Source organism: Amblyomma mixtum, chromosome 3, assembly GCF_055824585.1.
Source record: "Amblyomma mixtum isolate Tamu chromosome 3, ASM5582458v1, whole genome shotgun sequence".
NCBI lineage: Eukaryota > Metazoa > Arthropoda > Arachnida > Ixodida > Ixodidae > Amblyomma > Amblyomma mixtum.
In genome coordinates this window covers 9,132,026-9,147,760 of record NC_143014.1, presented here as the reverse complement: position 1 = coordinate 9,147,760, position 15,735 = coordinate 9,132,026, and the positions used below count along the sequence as shown (strand labels likewise).

The 15,735-nt window shown below is 43.9% G+C and overlaps 1 long non-coding RNA gene across 1 annotated transcript; it reads right to left on the bottom strand.

Annotated features, from left to right (window-relative positions):
* Positions 1 to 606: 606 nt before the first annotated feature.
* On the bottom strand, positions 607 to 9,131 carry LOC149349184 (uncharacterized). The gene is made up of 3 exons (XR_016289388.1): positions 8,778 to 9,131; positions 7,623 to 7,696; positions 607 to 745 (listed from the first exon to the last, which is right to left on the bottom strand). It is a non-coding gene; the product is annotated as an uncharacterized LOC149349184 (long non-coding RNA).
* Between the last annotated feature and the right edge of the window lie 6,604 nt (positions 9,132 to 15,735).

Genomic DNA, 15,735 nt, shown 5'->3' with positions numbered 1-15,735 from the left:
TTGGAGGATTTGAACCGCTGGCTGCCGCAACCGTTAGTGGGCGGCTATAAGAACGGAGCCGCGCTGAACCCGCGCAGCAGACGGGCAGCAGAAGAGCCATCACGCCGGAGCTACGCTCGCCGCCGGGGCCGCCCTTCTTCCTTGTTCTAGCCCGTGGTGCTCTTCCCTATTGGAAAAAAAGGCAATGATGTAAATATTGGAAACCAACACTGGAAACCTTGGTGGATTATGGTAATGGCAAATAGGTTGGAATGACTGCACATGTTGGAATGACTGGGCACATTGGAATGACTGGGCACATTGGAATGACTGGGCATGTTGGAATGACTGGGCATGTTGGAATGACTGGGGCACCTTGGAATGACTGGGCAGGTTGGAATGACTAGGCACGTTGGAATGACTGGGCACATTGGAATGACTGGGCATGTTGGAATGACTGGGCATGTTGGAATGACTGGGGCACCTTGGAATGACTGGGCAGGTTGGAATGACTAGGCACGTTGGAATGATTGGGTACATTGGAATGACTGGGAGATGTTGGGGCAGGGGCCATGCCACAATGTTATGTCTGTCGCAATGAGACAGCAAATTTCAAAATAGATGAAGCTCCTATAGCCAGTTTTATTTTGTGTTCATGCTCCTCTTGCTCTTCTTTAGCCACTTGTCAATGCAGCTGGGCCCCATGAAACAGCCTTGTTGATGTACCACCGGTGCATGAGGGCTTGGGAAAACTGGGCGATGCACTCTGCAGAAAAGATTGAAATGAAAGAATTAGGATCGACAAGTTTTATTCTTGCCAGTATTAGAGTGCTAAAAAAGTAAACTCCGTATTGTGGCCACAGGAATAAAGTGAGCCGAAATCAAGAACCACTCAAGCTATTCGCACTCAAAAAGAAAAATAATTTGAGGTTCTTATTCAATATATCATATGCTCGTCATTAAGTACCATCATCAGCAGCATAACTAGCACCACTGCAAGACAGAGGCCTCTCCTATATCCCTAAACATAAGCCTGACGTGTGCCATAATGAGCAAAATAAAAAAGCCATCGTTTTTTTGTCCTCTGAAGGCTTTTAGTGGGGTATTAATAAGAGGGACAATATAAAGGTAACATCAGAAGGGTGACTGCAGTAGCACAGCTGAGATGTCGCAGACGATACACTAAGAAAAGAGGCATACAATCCATTGATACATCAGCTGCAAAAAATAAAAACAGCAGCAAACAAAAGGTAAAACAAACCAGTGTCAATGCTCCAAGCGATATCACTTATTTCCATAATTTTGAGGGACCACATGCAATGAAAATGTGGTGAGGTAGCCAATTTATTCTTCAATGGGAACAGGAAAAATTTCTTGATTTAGTTGTGATGGCATCCTGGTCTGAAGCGGGGCAGCAACATTTAACATTAAGTTGTGGAAAAGTATTGTAGAGTATATGGAACACACCTAAACGAGCGATTTCCCCTTTTATGCAGTGATGTCTGGCGGTCAAATGAGATGACTGATTACACATATGCTGTACCAAGTTTCGCTGTTGGATTAAAGGGAGTTGGTGGCGTAGCTTCAAACAGTTTGGTGCAAAATTGAAAGAGCTAGGGAATACTTCAGTTTGGAATCAATAAAATTTTTATGCATAAACTGGGAAGCACGGCAAGAGCACACAGATCATGACATCTCCTGATAAACCCGAGTGCCCTTGTGGTGCCAGCAGCATGTATCGTGACATGCTCCAAGTATGTGGGGCTGCATCTGGTTAAGGTTTCTCCATACCATTAACCCTAGAGGTGGGAAAGGAGGTGAATACGTTGTGACAAAACAATGCAGACAAGACAAGGACAAGGAAGGAATAAATATGATGGCATGAGTGCTGACTATCACCAATGTGTATTGGAAACCACGTCAAGATATATGCACTGTGGCCTAAAAAAACAACGAACAAAGGGCACCTTGTGTCAACCACATTGCATGAGTGTAAAATAAAACAAAAACTGACAAAGAAGCATTTAAGAGCATGAACTCTTCCTTAGGAAGCGATAAAGAAGGTGCGCTAACACAGTGATTGCGGTTTTTTTTTAAATTTCAGCGGCCTCGATTATCTCACGCACAAACTTTTCTGTGTCTGTCAGGCAAAATGCAGAACATGAATTCCGGTTCACAGCGTTTAGGATCTGGCAAACAATTGCAATTGCGACAGTGAATCATCAAAGTTCTCCCGCAAGCTTTGTTCACATCGTCGTGGTGGTCTTTTAAACCTCTCAGTGACACACTTGCCTGTTTTCCCAATGTAAACATAGCCGCATTTCAAGGCGTTCGAACACACTATGTCTTCTGTGCAGTGCACGAAGAGACTCTGATGGATAATCTCGGTTGACTACAGGTACTGAAACTTCATAGGGTTAGAAAAACAATATCAACGCCAACTCGACTGCCTATTTAACCGGTGCGACCAATTGTGGATGTAGGGAACAGGTACGTACAAACTTCCTTTTGGGAGTTACAGTCTCGACGGGGGCACAAAAGGAATGTTTCAACTTCTGCTTAAAGCAATCGGCTAAAGACACTGACAAATGTTCTGAATATCCAGTAAAGGACAAACGGCATATGAGCTGGGCAAAACTGGATGCCATGGCAATCAAACAGGATTTCAATAAGGAATTTTTGAAGCACAGGTTAGTGACACCTCTTGACCAGCTTAGACTGAACCGAAGAAAATGGTAAAAGTAGCTTGTTTTACCTTGGCTCGTAAGCCCAACAAGTGTAGCCACCCAAGATTGAGATCCAATAAATGTGATGACATATCCTCTATAATTTCAGTGGTGATTCAAAGTGGACTGAGGCTTTGACTGAACTCCTCTCTCACCTTAGACAATGCTTCGTCAGGATTGGAGATATTGCAATAAGCCACGTAACAGCGGCGCTAATACAGTTTTTTTGCAAAAACAAGCTATTCTGAAATGTAATAAAGGTGGACTGAAGGTATGAGCTTAAAAGTGTGACAAAATTATTCACCAAAACGCCTGAGACGTTTGGAATGCCACTGCTCCATTTAGGTTAATGAATTCTTCAACACATTATTGATCCTGATTGAGGGATGATGTAATATAAATCCTTGATGTCAACATAGCACCCCATGAAACTGGTGCGAGAGTTATTGTGTAGAAACTGCGTTACTTTCTCTGCAGATCTTACACGAGAGGAGTCATCAATGCTGAGCAACTTAATTTTATGTCGCAAAGAGAAGGTGATTTGTTCCTGACAGGTTCCATTCTCTTAAACTACAACCCTGAAGGAGCAGTCACCTTCATGGGTCTTTGCGGTAAAGAAGATAGCTGGACAATTTTTCTTACTGAAGTTGATGGCATTAGCCTGATGGTTAAACTCTAGATTGTTAATGTTTCTTGGCACTGGACTTTGCTTTTAACAAATCAGATAGTAAGTGGCACTCAAACTCAGAATACACTGCATCTGTGGCCTTGGAGTGAAAGGCGCCTTTCGATACGACCACAAAACCACCGTTTATCAGCAGTTGAAAGCAAGAGGGCCCACCCTCTTAAATACGACACAGTTCGGCCTGTGGGCAAGTTCCTAAAGAGGGTTCAAACCGTGACACTACATCAAAACACCCCGAAACACACCTGTCACACTCAGGTCTGGGCGTGGAAAAGGCAACTCGTCAAACCATGGCAAGCATCTCCACAATAGTTCTCTTCGGAGGAACGGAAAATTTTGGTCCATAAGCACTTCAAGGACCAGACGAGGCAGCGACTCAAAGCTGAAGGTGTGCACCTTGTTGTCAAACTCTTGTGCCTGAAAACAAGCCAGGGAGTGGCTGGTTGACGGTGTCACGCACCGTTGACCAGGTGAAAGCCATCTGGAATGCCACTTTGCAGCCACTTTGCGCTCACTAGCCCGGAGCAGAGAAGCCAAGGCACGAGTGTCTGAAAACAAGGTGCATAATGTCGACGCTGAGTTGCTGCCTCGTCTGCTGCTTGAAGCATATACGGGCCAAAATTTGCCATTGTTCCTTCGAAGAGGACTATTCTGGAGCTGCTTGCCATACTTTGACGTCTTGCCTTCCTGTGCCTGGACCTGAGCGTGACAGGTGTGTTTCAGGGGGCGTTGGTTGATGGGGTGTCGTGGTATGAACCATGCCAGGAACTTGCCCGCAGGCTGAACTGTAACGGGTTTAAGACGGTGGGCCCTATCGCATTCAACTGGTGATAAAGAAGGTGGTTTTGTGGTCATGTCTAAAGGCGTCTTTCTGTCCAAGGCAACGGAGGCAGTTAATTCTGAGTTCAAGTGTCACACAGCAGCTGATTTGTTAATAGCAATGTCCAGAGCCAAGAAACTATGTAATAATCTAAAGTTGAACCATCTGGCTAATGCATCAACTTCAGCAAGAAACTAGCAGAGGTGCCAATGAGAGGTCAAAAGACCACCGTTACGATGTGAACAAAGCTAGCAGGGGGAATCTGATGTTTCACTGTCGCGACTGCGATCGTCTGCCACATCCTGATTGCTGTGAGGCGTAATTTCTTGTGCTGCATTGTGCTAGACAGACACAGAAAAGTTTGTGCATGAGATGATCGAGGCCACTGAAATTGTAGAAAAAACGCAATCAATGTGTTAACACACCTTCTTTATCGCTCCCTAAGATAGAGTTCATGCTCTTAAATGCTTCATATTCAACTTTCGTTTTGTTTTTGACAGATCCAATGTGAATGTTACAAGGCGCCCTTTCTTCATTCTTTTTTAGGCCACAATGTATATATTTTGATGTGCTTTCCAATAAACTTTCTTGAAAGTCAGCACTCGCACCGACGCATTCCTTCCTCATCTTTCTCTTCTTTGCGCTGTTTTGACACGATGAATTACAAACAAGCCCATTCATCCGTCTTGCAAAAGTCAATACAGTCAGAGTAGCTGAGATAGTTGGGGCATCCTTCTGAATAATGCAGTCATAAAGACAAGGTTGTAAAGACAAGGACTGTTATTGAATGGCTAATATTAATGTACTTTAGTAATGTTCTTGGTTTGGTTTATGGGGGTTTAACATCCTAAAGTGACTCAGGATGAGGGACGCCTTATGATTTTGCATATTGATATGCTGGGCTTCATAAGACAAGAAGTACAATAGTTTTTTAAGGCTAGCCGTAGAACAGGAAGCAATGTATCTACACTAATATCAAAGAATGAAGGCTCAAGCATGAGAGTGTAGCTAAAAGGTTATAATGACAAACATGAAAAGCTTTGGAGAAATTCAAGTCGATGACACTTGCCTAAAATAAAGAATCTAAATTTGGGTGAAAATCTGTTGTGAATTCAAAAAGTTGGATTGCACATGAGTAAAGAGAATGGGAGCCGTGATGACTGGTATAGAAATATTAGTTTGTGGCAAGTAATATGCGGACTCATTTCGTGCTCTAACAGTTCATGCAAAATGCACATCAATAAAATAGGAGAACAGTTTGGGGATCAGAACGGTTTCCAGCCTTAATTATTGACAGGTCAGCTTCAGGTTGTCAGGGATAGAACCAAGAGGTTTGGATTGGCTAACAATTATTGGTAAAATCTGTCTTCAGATATCCTCAGTAGTTTAAATTATGTCAGAAGGCTTCTCACACAGCCCTCAGGACTCGAAAGCTTGTGCTTATCAATGACTTTCGAGACATGATGAGAAGCAATGGTAAATGCAGTGAAATGGGTAACAAATAACTGATTTTTCTCAAGAAAGTGCCCATGGAATATGCTGTCAAACAAATTTCCAAGGATCCTATCAATTAAGCCCAACATGACAGTTTATCGGTAGCCACTTTGTTATAACCATCACATACAAAAAAGAGACACCAGAAGCCCTCCTTATTCACTGAAAACAAGGGAGAATTATGAGACATCATTCCGGCACACAAAATCACACGGATGAAGAGAGTAGACTCCATGGACACCATATTTCAACTGAGGTTTATTCCACAACACAGGCTTTTTATGTGCAAAGGGGTACTAGTGATCCCTGGGGCTCAAAAGTATTTCCGCCACCAGATAACAATTATTCAGGACGGCAAAAACCAAAACACAAAAAAACATAGGGGTAAAGGTATCTTGCCACTCACATTCAACACACCGGCACGCCTATGCATCACCTACCTGGCTGACCCAACAAACATATTTGCCTCCAGATAATCTATTTCTTTTTCTGGAGCGCTGCAGAAGGGCTGCTGACGTAATTCTTTTTTTTCAGCACAGATACAAAAGGCTTAAAAAATTTCCCAGCCCTTTCAAGTGCTAAACTTGCACCAGGCATGTGTTTCTTTCAAAAACGCCTTGCATGCTCGCTTGTGCGAGCAAAGGCGAATGTGCTCAGCTAAATGACCTCTGCCACTTAATGAATCAGTTGTCCTGCAATGTTCAAGCAAGCGTTCATTGATGCAAGCCTCGTCTGTCTAATGTAATGTTTGCCACAGGCAAGGAGGATGCTGTACACCATGTCAACCTCATGTTTAACGAGGGGTTTGGTGTGCTTAGTTTTGTAGGCAGGCTTTTTCGTAACGTCATTTATCAGGTGGCACATGCATCCCAGCTTTCCCAAGCTGAAAATACGACATGTACATCGTGTTTGTCACTGGCCTTCTTGAGGCGGTGTGACACCTGATGGCAATAGGGCACAATGACAGGTCACTTTTGCGAATGTGCGTTCTCTTCCGGCTTGCGCTGCCCAGCGCACTTCATCTCTCGAACCTGGCTTTCTACCACTAAGGCTACAATTTCTCCTGTGAAAACTGCCTGCTCCAGTCTCCTTACTTGCGCATTGATGCTGTCACAGAGTCGTGACAGCGTCAATGCCGAAGTAAGGCGACTGGAGCAGGCAGGCAGAAAAAGAAATAGATTATCTCAACGCAAATGTGTGTTGGGTCAGCCAGGTAGGCAATGTTTAGTCACGCCAATGCATTCAACTTGAGTGACAAGCTAACCTTACGCCTATGTTTTTGTTTTTGCAACCTTGAATAATTATTACCTGATCGAGGAAACACTTTTCAGCCACAGGGGCACTAGTACCACTTTGCATGCAAAAAGCTCATGTTGTGGAATCAACCTCAGTTGAAGTCTGGGGTCTATGGAGTCTACTCTCTTCGTTCATGTGTTTTTGTACACTGGAATGATGTCTCATAATTCTACCCAGAACCAATTAGCTCAGCTCCCCATGCTTAGCAAAAACAAGGCAGCAGTAATGAAACCAGTTCTCATGTGTGCACTTTTTCTTTTACATCTGTGACCTGCGATGAGTGGCATAAAAACACATATTTAAGTTAACACACATGCATCATAATGTTAATATTCTTAGTCAAATAGTATCACATAATGCAGCCAAAAACATGCAGACATTTCGCACTTCATGCATAGAATGCAACGGTTAAAAGACGAGCAATATTGAATGTAAAACTTCAAATGGCCTGCAACCGGCCCATTCTGACAGCCAACTAATATTACTCATAGAAACATGTAAACATATCAGGCCAGAGCTATCCAAACTGGTCCAAGCAGTAGCATTAAGGAAAAGAGCAATGAAAGTAAGAGAACATTTCATGGCAACCACAAAAACAAAGCACAATGCAGTAACAACTTACAACACAGCTTTTGACTTCATCTGGTGGCCACAAAATCCATGCCATTGACTCGGACTGGAAGACAGATGTGCCACCTGCGGATACCAATTTCCCATTATCACTATGACAGGAGTACAAAAACAAGCATGCGAACTCGGTCCAACAGTGAATATCACATGAATGTAAAAAGATCAGGAAAAATATACCTGCCCAAGTATACGCCTCAATACAAAGGAAAACTACCCTGTTTAAAATGCATCAGTTCCCCTAGCACTAGTAAAGGAATCTTGCTATGAGCAAAACAAATCTGCGTTCGAAAGCGTAGATAAACATCGTAATAACTGAGACAATTATTGCGTCACTTGTTTTCCTCAGAAACCAATTTTCAAACAGCAGAGTGATCGAAATGCAAGATCCTATACTCTGGGTAGCCAGAAACGCTATCGGTATCTTAAAAAAAATATCTTCACATACTGATTTAAAAATTAGATCCTGACGGCCGGAAATTAACTTTCGTTGGTAACTGCAACCTGAGACAGTGCTTTCTTTAGAGTGGGGTTTGAATTCAGATGCGGAAAATGGGCACTGATCGTATTGGAGGGTTCCGGATTAATTTAGACCACCTAGAATTTCTTAACGTGAGCTGACAACGCACAGCACAGGGGCATTCTTTTTTTAATTTCACCTAAATCGAAATGCGGCTACTGCCATCAGGATCGACCCCACGACCTAAGGTTCAACAGTCTAGGGCCAAGCAAAAACCGCGGCGAATAAAAAGTGTTTCAATCCCCCTCAAAGTGCTAACGCTATCTTGAAAGACAATCATACATTTTACGCACAGCCAAAGTGCCGGTCCTTGAAACGTGCGCGGTGGTGTGAACAAGCATGGGCAGAAACGCGTAGAACGAGGCATATACGAGGACAAATCTGTGCTCAACAAGAAACAAAACGCGCAAACTGCGCATACCAAAATCATGCAAAGCTAGCGCACGCAAGGTCGCATCCCCTTTGCCAAAACAAGTACCGACAGCGACAATTCTTGGCAGAGCAACTCACCGCGGCTACAACAAAAGCGCCTTAAACGCTTTTTATAGCATTGAACACGAATACTGCAGCAGTACGACAGGTCACCGTTCCAGCATTATATGCTTCGGATAATGCACGAGTACTGCTTACCTTTTCAGATGATTGCGTAGTCGTGCAGAACGCTGTTTGCCTTCGTGTCACGGGCACTACACCAACCAGTGAGAGTTCAGCACGAGTGCTACGTAGCCGGCACTCTCTACCACGTAGTCACACAGAAGAAAATATTCCAGGCCTTATTTGGAACATTTCTACCGCGACAGTGCCCGCGCGTCTTTGTGCCTGGACACCCATCCTGGACTACACAAAGAAGCGCACAGACTGAAAAGTTAGAGAGACCAGAAAAATGACACTTTGCCTCGAATAGGCTACGTCGACAGCACTGCGCGATTGTGCACCCTTGTGCAAGAAGAAACACACGCAAACCACAACACAGTTCACGACGGCTCACAATCAAAGTAGCGAATTGTAGCAAGCGCCGAAGCGCGACGCAAGCGACGCAGCACCCGAACCGCCATGAGGATTATACAGAAAAACAGCTACCGGCAGCCACCTGGCGGTGACAACCAGTTTCTGTTTCGGTTTCGTTGTGAAAAAGCTTGTATCCTACTGTTTATTTTATTTTTGGTATTTTTTTGGGTATTCAGCCGTATCGGCATCCACAGAAATTGCAGCGATTGCGAGCAATTACCACTGGTAGAAACGCGCGAATTAACGACCTGTTGCTTGCGCTGCGGTTGAAAAATGCATGAGTTCTCACGGCAGTATCGCTTGCTGCTTTGCTCATTCACGTAATTACATGCCGATTTCTGTTTGTATGGGGAAGTTTTTTTTTTATATTGATGGGAGAACAGCAAGGCTAACAAAGTACCCAACGTAGCAGTCGTAGAGAGTAGGTTGTCGTAAAAACATGGTGACGCTGTTTGATCGGCAGCACGACGTGAGAGGCGGCAGCGTTGAAACGCGCGTCGAGAGAACAACCTCCATGGTATATGCTTTCTTGAGACTACAGTGAAGGTGTGCATTTTTTATAGTGGAGTTCTCTTACCCAACGTGAAAACCAAATCAATTCTTAGTATGAAATATGCTGTGTAATTTATATCCTCATATTGTGTTTATATATATCTGCATTTCTATTTTGAAAAACAGTGTTGTACTGGTAATTGTGTACCAAGGTGCATGTATAAGAGTGCAGCCTTGTCGAAATATTCTGTGTATATATTTGTATTCGTAACCCTTCTACAAAGAAGCTGTGTGGCCAGCTATGTAGTTAACAATTTGTTAATTGAATTAGTAATGTCTTGAAATGCACGCTCAATAAAATTTTCTGAATGAAATTGAGTGTTCGGATTCAGGCATGCAGGGCTCTGCAAACCTGCAATTTATTATTTTGTGAACAATGAAGTTAAACTTTTTCTCAAATATTTTGCTAATGATAATCTAAGCCCAAGTATATAAGTCGTTACTTTTTAAAAAAATTTTCTTAAACTGTCAAGTCAACAAATGCACGTGTAAAAAAGAGAAATTTTTCTTGCAGTTTTTATTCTAACAGCATAAAGTGCCAAGTGTACAGTCTTTGTCAAAAGTAACCAGGCTGCATGGTTTGCTTCTAGCTTGTATAGTGGAGCCCTTGTGTTATTCCTAAGGATCAAAACGTGTTGGAAGGTAATAAGACCCGCAGTCCTTACCTTTAGCTACCATTCCAGCTTTAGGGAAGCTGTGAGGGATCCACTGTACGAGCTAGAAGCAAACCATGCAGCCTGGTTACTTTTGACAAAGACTGCACGTTTGATGGATTTGACCCACTGAGATTGTTAGTGCATTGATGAGTTTCATTTTGTCAACCATATAGGCACATGCATGCAGTATCTGCTGCCCAGCATCGGCCATTCAAATGCAGCCATGGTTTGTGCCATGCCAAACAAGTAGGTACAGTCGTGGGTAAAAAAGATTAGCACACATGACGGAACACCAGAGTGCCGGAATGACAACGCCTGGCACTGCGGGTGGCGGAGAGGCTGATAACGGGAGTACCGGGCCGTTCCCATTCTACAGTATTAAGGAGGTCTGCCACGGACCGTAAAATTACTGCGGACTGCCACGGACAGCAAAATTGCTGACTAAAAGCAGCGCTATCATCTATTGTTCCCGCGAGTTCCTTTTGACAAACCATCGCGGACATAAAAAAACAGTAATAAAAAGAAGCCATCTTTGCTCATGATAACCGAGCCAAAATAAATTCCGCAAGCACAGTCACGCAGGGTCGGCACTTCAACGCTCGGGCGGTGCACGCTTGATAAAGCTTACTTCCTGCCATCCCCCCCCCCCCTAGGCTGCAAACATGGAAACGGCCCGTTAGGCAGTTCTGCGTACCGCAGCGCCGCGTGGTGAGATATACGAATTCTGATCGCCAGTGATCTGTGGTAATATTTTTTGCTCGCGACTGTACACATCCATAGGCTCCCACCGTGGTTTCCACATAGTCCAGTGTTACCTGCCAGGCCCACCGAGATAATCACGATGGATACCACCAAGCCCATCCCGTCCCATCGTGTTCACTGAAGTGTCCAGCGTGGTTTCCATTCAGCCCAATATTGTTTACTGAAAGTGCCAGTGCAGCCACCACAATTTCCACTCAATCCAGGGTGGCCCAAAGTCGCCATTAGTGCATCCAGCATCTCTCCCATTTGCTCCACCAACACCCAACGTGGAAACCAACACTTCGAATTAGCCCACCGTTTTCTCCAACGTGGAAACCAACACTTCCATTCGGCCCACCGTTTTCTCCAACGTGACTTTTGCTGGAATTTTCAACAGGGACCCTTGTATCATGTAAAAGCACTTGTACATAGTGTACATAAAAGTCATTTTGACTCACCGTCGCCTCGACCGTTTCCTGGCTCGGACTCCCAGTCCCAACAGTGGTGGCAGCGGTGGGATGCCCAAAGTCCCAACAGCGTATACGCGTGCTGGTTTCTTAATGCACGTTTTTGTGACAGTGAAATGTACTTTGATGAATCGATCTTAAAAGTGTTGTTAAGAAGCTGATAAATGAATTTTAGTCGCGCGCGCTTTGCCCTTGTTGATAGCGTTCCGAGCCTGGAGATTACAGCTAGTTGTGTTGGTGAGTCAGTTTTTTTGTACTTGTGAATAAATCACACACTGCTTTACGTTGAATTTTTTCAAGTCGTGAAATATTGGTTGCAGACTGAGGAAACCAAACAGTGTTAGCATATTCTAGAACAGGTCTCACAAACGTTTTATAAGCTAAAAGTTTAGTCTCTGTTGGCGCAAGACGAAGACACCTTTTAAGAAAAAACAGCTTTCGTAATGCAGTTGAAGTGATGTTGTCGATGTGCATGCCCCATCTAAGATCTTTAGTTAATGTAACTCCTAAGTATTTGTGTTCGTTGACGAAGGCCAGTGGAGTACTATTGATGTTATACAAGAAATTTGATGGTTGTTTTTTTTCTAGTTACTGGAATTGCTACATATTTCACCTTGTTAATTGACATTTGCCAGACATTACACCAGTCTGAAAGTTTTTGCAGTGATCTGCAGAGTACGGCATGATCTTCATGACTTGTGATTTCTCTGTAGATTGTACAATCGTCTGCGAAGAGTTTGATGTTACAGGTAATCTCGGTGGTAATGTCGTTAATAAATATAAGAAAGAACAGTGGCCCAACGACAGAGCCTTGAGGAACTCCGGATGTAACTGGTACCGTTTCAGATTGAATGTTGTGATACAAAACGAGTTGGGAACGTTGCTGCAAGAAATATTCAATCCAAGCCAAAAGCTACCCATCACCGATGTAACCCCGTAGTTTTACGATTAGTTTGGAATGGCACACGCAGTCGAAGGCTTTAGCAAAGTCGAGTAATATGATGTCAGTTTGGCTGTTATTGTCAATACCTAAAGCTAGGTCATGAACAACTTCAGTTAATTGAATAACTGTTGATAAGCCGCGGCGAAATCCATGCTGATGAGGCGATAATAAGTTGTTGTGCTCTTGAAACTCTGTTAGGTACTTTGAAATTATATGTTCTAGTAGTTTACATGCGGTACTAGTGAGTGGTATAGGCCTGAAGTTAGAAACCGAAGAAGTATTGCCTGATTTATGGATCGGTAATACCTTGGCGATTTTCCAGTCCTCTGGTAGTGTGGAGATGGCATGACATTTACGATAGATTAGAGACCTAGGTACCTGCTGCAGGGTTCAGCATAACGTTTTAGAAATGCGTTTGGATTTTCTTCTGGGCCACTTGCTTTTTTACTGTCCAGACCGAGCAGAAGATTAAGAACACCAGCGTCGGTAATGTTAAGGGGACCAATTTCCGAACCACTTCATATTTTTGTTCTGGGTATTACACAGTTATCTACTGTAAAAACCGAACGAAAGTAATCATTATAAGCGTTTGCTTTATTAATCTTTTCTTCAACTGGCAAATGAGAGGTATTATTTTTGTTGGTGCTAAAATGTTTCCAGAACCGTCGCGGATTATTCGTGAGGAAATTAGGAAGTGTAACCTGAAAGTACTGCTGTTTCGCCTTTTTTGCTTTTTGTTTAACGTCTTAAATAGCATGCGCCAGTCTACTTGTTTCAAGTCTGGTAACTCCTTTGGATTTCTTGTGCTGTCCGAGCCGTTTAACTCGTCGTTTTGCATGAATAACCTCACGTGTAATCAAAGGATTTTTCGTTCGAGGGCGTTTTGTTAACAGCGGCACGAAATGAATTATACTGTGACCTACAGTGTTCTTGAACATAAGCCAGAGAGCATTAATATCTGTATCAGTATTGTAAGAAAGCGCGGAAAAAGAGTTAAATTCATGTTCGAGATACGTGAGAAAAATCAAAATTCAAAATTAGACACCGTTGTTAATTCGGTTCGAGGCGTGATAGTGATTCCCAGGGGTAGTACTCATATAGGAATATTATGTTCAGACATCCCTTTGATGATCTCAGTGTGTGACTGGTCCAGTGGAAATGTATCGCTGAGAAATATAAGATCAAGTATTGTTCCCGTTTTGTCTTGCGTGCGTGTTGTACGTGATACAGTTTGCCGAAGGTTAAAGTTCAACATTAAATCGACGATGCTATAGGTCGCAGGGGATGACAGATGCATATTAGTCCAATCCATCTCTAGTAGATTAAAATCACCCATGAGTATGACTCGAGTATTGGGATTGCGAATGTGACGTTGCATGAACTCTTGAATGATTGTTATGCACTCGTGCCCTGAAGAAGGGCTACGATAAACACAACCTACGACAATATGCGCACCATTGGACAATATGCGCAACATGCGCACAAAATATGGCCTCGGCTCCTTCTACATCTGGCAGGATGACAAAGGAAAATTGTTGCTTTATTAATAATGCTACGCCTCCGCCACGTGTCTGACGATCTTTACGTATTACTGAATAGTTCGGAGGGGCGATTTCATCATTCGAGATGTTTGTCGTCAGCCCCGTTTCGGTGATGCCTACTATATCGGGATCGTGATCTAGTAGCAAATTCTCAAGGTGATCAGCTTTGTTTAGGATACTTCGGTAATTTATGTTTAGTATTGTTAAGTTCTTGATTGCCCCCTGCGTCGGGTGTTCTGCGACGGCGGCCGGTTTAGATCGTCGTTTTTTCTAATGGAACTATGTCGTTTCTTTCGTCATCCCATACAAATATGCGGCTGTTGATGTAAAGTTTATCAAATGCCATCGAAACCTTCTCACGTTTGCCACGGTGTGGCTTAGATTTTTCCCACAACTTCTTGCGCAGCTCTCGTATTTTTGATGAAAAGTCTTCGCCAATCGAGTAGTCCGTTTCCTTTAGCTTTCGACAGTTTTTCAGAATTGCGGATTTCCGTCTTGTGTCAAGGAGCTTAAAAACGACCGGTCGTGTTTTATCGGGTGCTGGTCTACCTAAACGATGTATTCGTTCGATAGCAACCGGATCTAGCTCTAGGGTGTCTTGAATTATTTCTTTGTTGACAGTGCTTTCAAGAGAGTCATTAGTTTCCTCATCATTTTCAGGTAAGCCATATAGGATAAGGTTTGATCGTCCACTGCGGTTGTCCAGGTCATCAATTTTATGTTCTAGCTTTTTGATTGCACAGTCCATATCAGCTAGCTGCTGATGGAAGGAGGCAACAGAATTCTGAATTCAGGTCAGTGCATCGAGTTTTTTTTTCGATATCATCCAGCTTGTTTTCCTTTATGTCCTTAATGTCTGAAGCTATTTCTTTAAGTTGCTTGGCTATTTGAGCCATGTCCGGTCCCGAGTTTGTTTCTATATCTACTACCAGCAGCAGTAGCTTTCGCAAACATGACGTCACGCAAAATGCAAAACTCAGTAGCCGCGGGCACGGCACCACTATCAAGCATGGGTCACTTGAACAAAACCATTTGTTCAAGTGACCCATGCTTATATGGTGAGCATCCAGCGCTCAGCAGCAAACATTATATCCTGAGCATCCAGCGCTTTTAGCTTTTGCCCTGTTCCGGCGCATGGTTTCACGAGCCCTGTGCATCCCCTACCTACATTTGGGCAGCTTTTGGTGCAGTTTGTTTAATGAATCTGACTTGTGGGGTTTAAATCGGGGGGATAAACACGTATTCCCCGTTTAAGCGCGGCTGACTCAGTTCAAAACCGCGCGGACCCCACCCCGTGGTCGCGTACGCTACCGAGCGCACGCCGACCACGGCGGGCCTTGCTCTGCGGGAACAAAGGAACGACACACTGGCTGACACAAACAAGGCATTTATTGCTATAACAACAATAACGCCAGCTAGCAACAAATACACTGAGGAATCTAGGATGGCCGACTCACCAGTACGGCTACGAGCGAATGTTCGCCCACGGTAGGGCAGAGGGAATATCTCCGAGGCCAGACGGGACGAGCTGAGGGGAACAAGTTTCCACACGAGGACGCCCGCGGCACAGAGCGGAGCTTTGCGCGTGAACGTCCAACACGCTTCCCGATGCCGAGCAGAAGAGAGCCAGCTATCCCCCGCGCGCTCGCAGCAAAACGCCATCCGTGGCGCTGGTGTCGC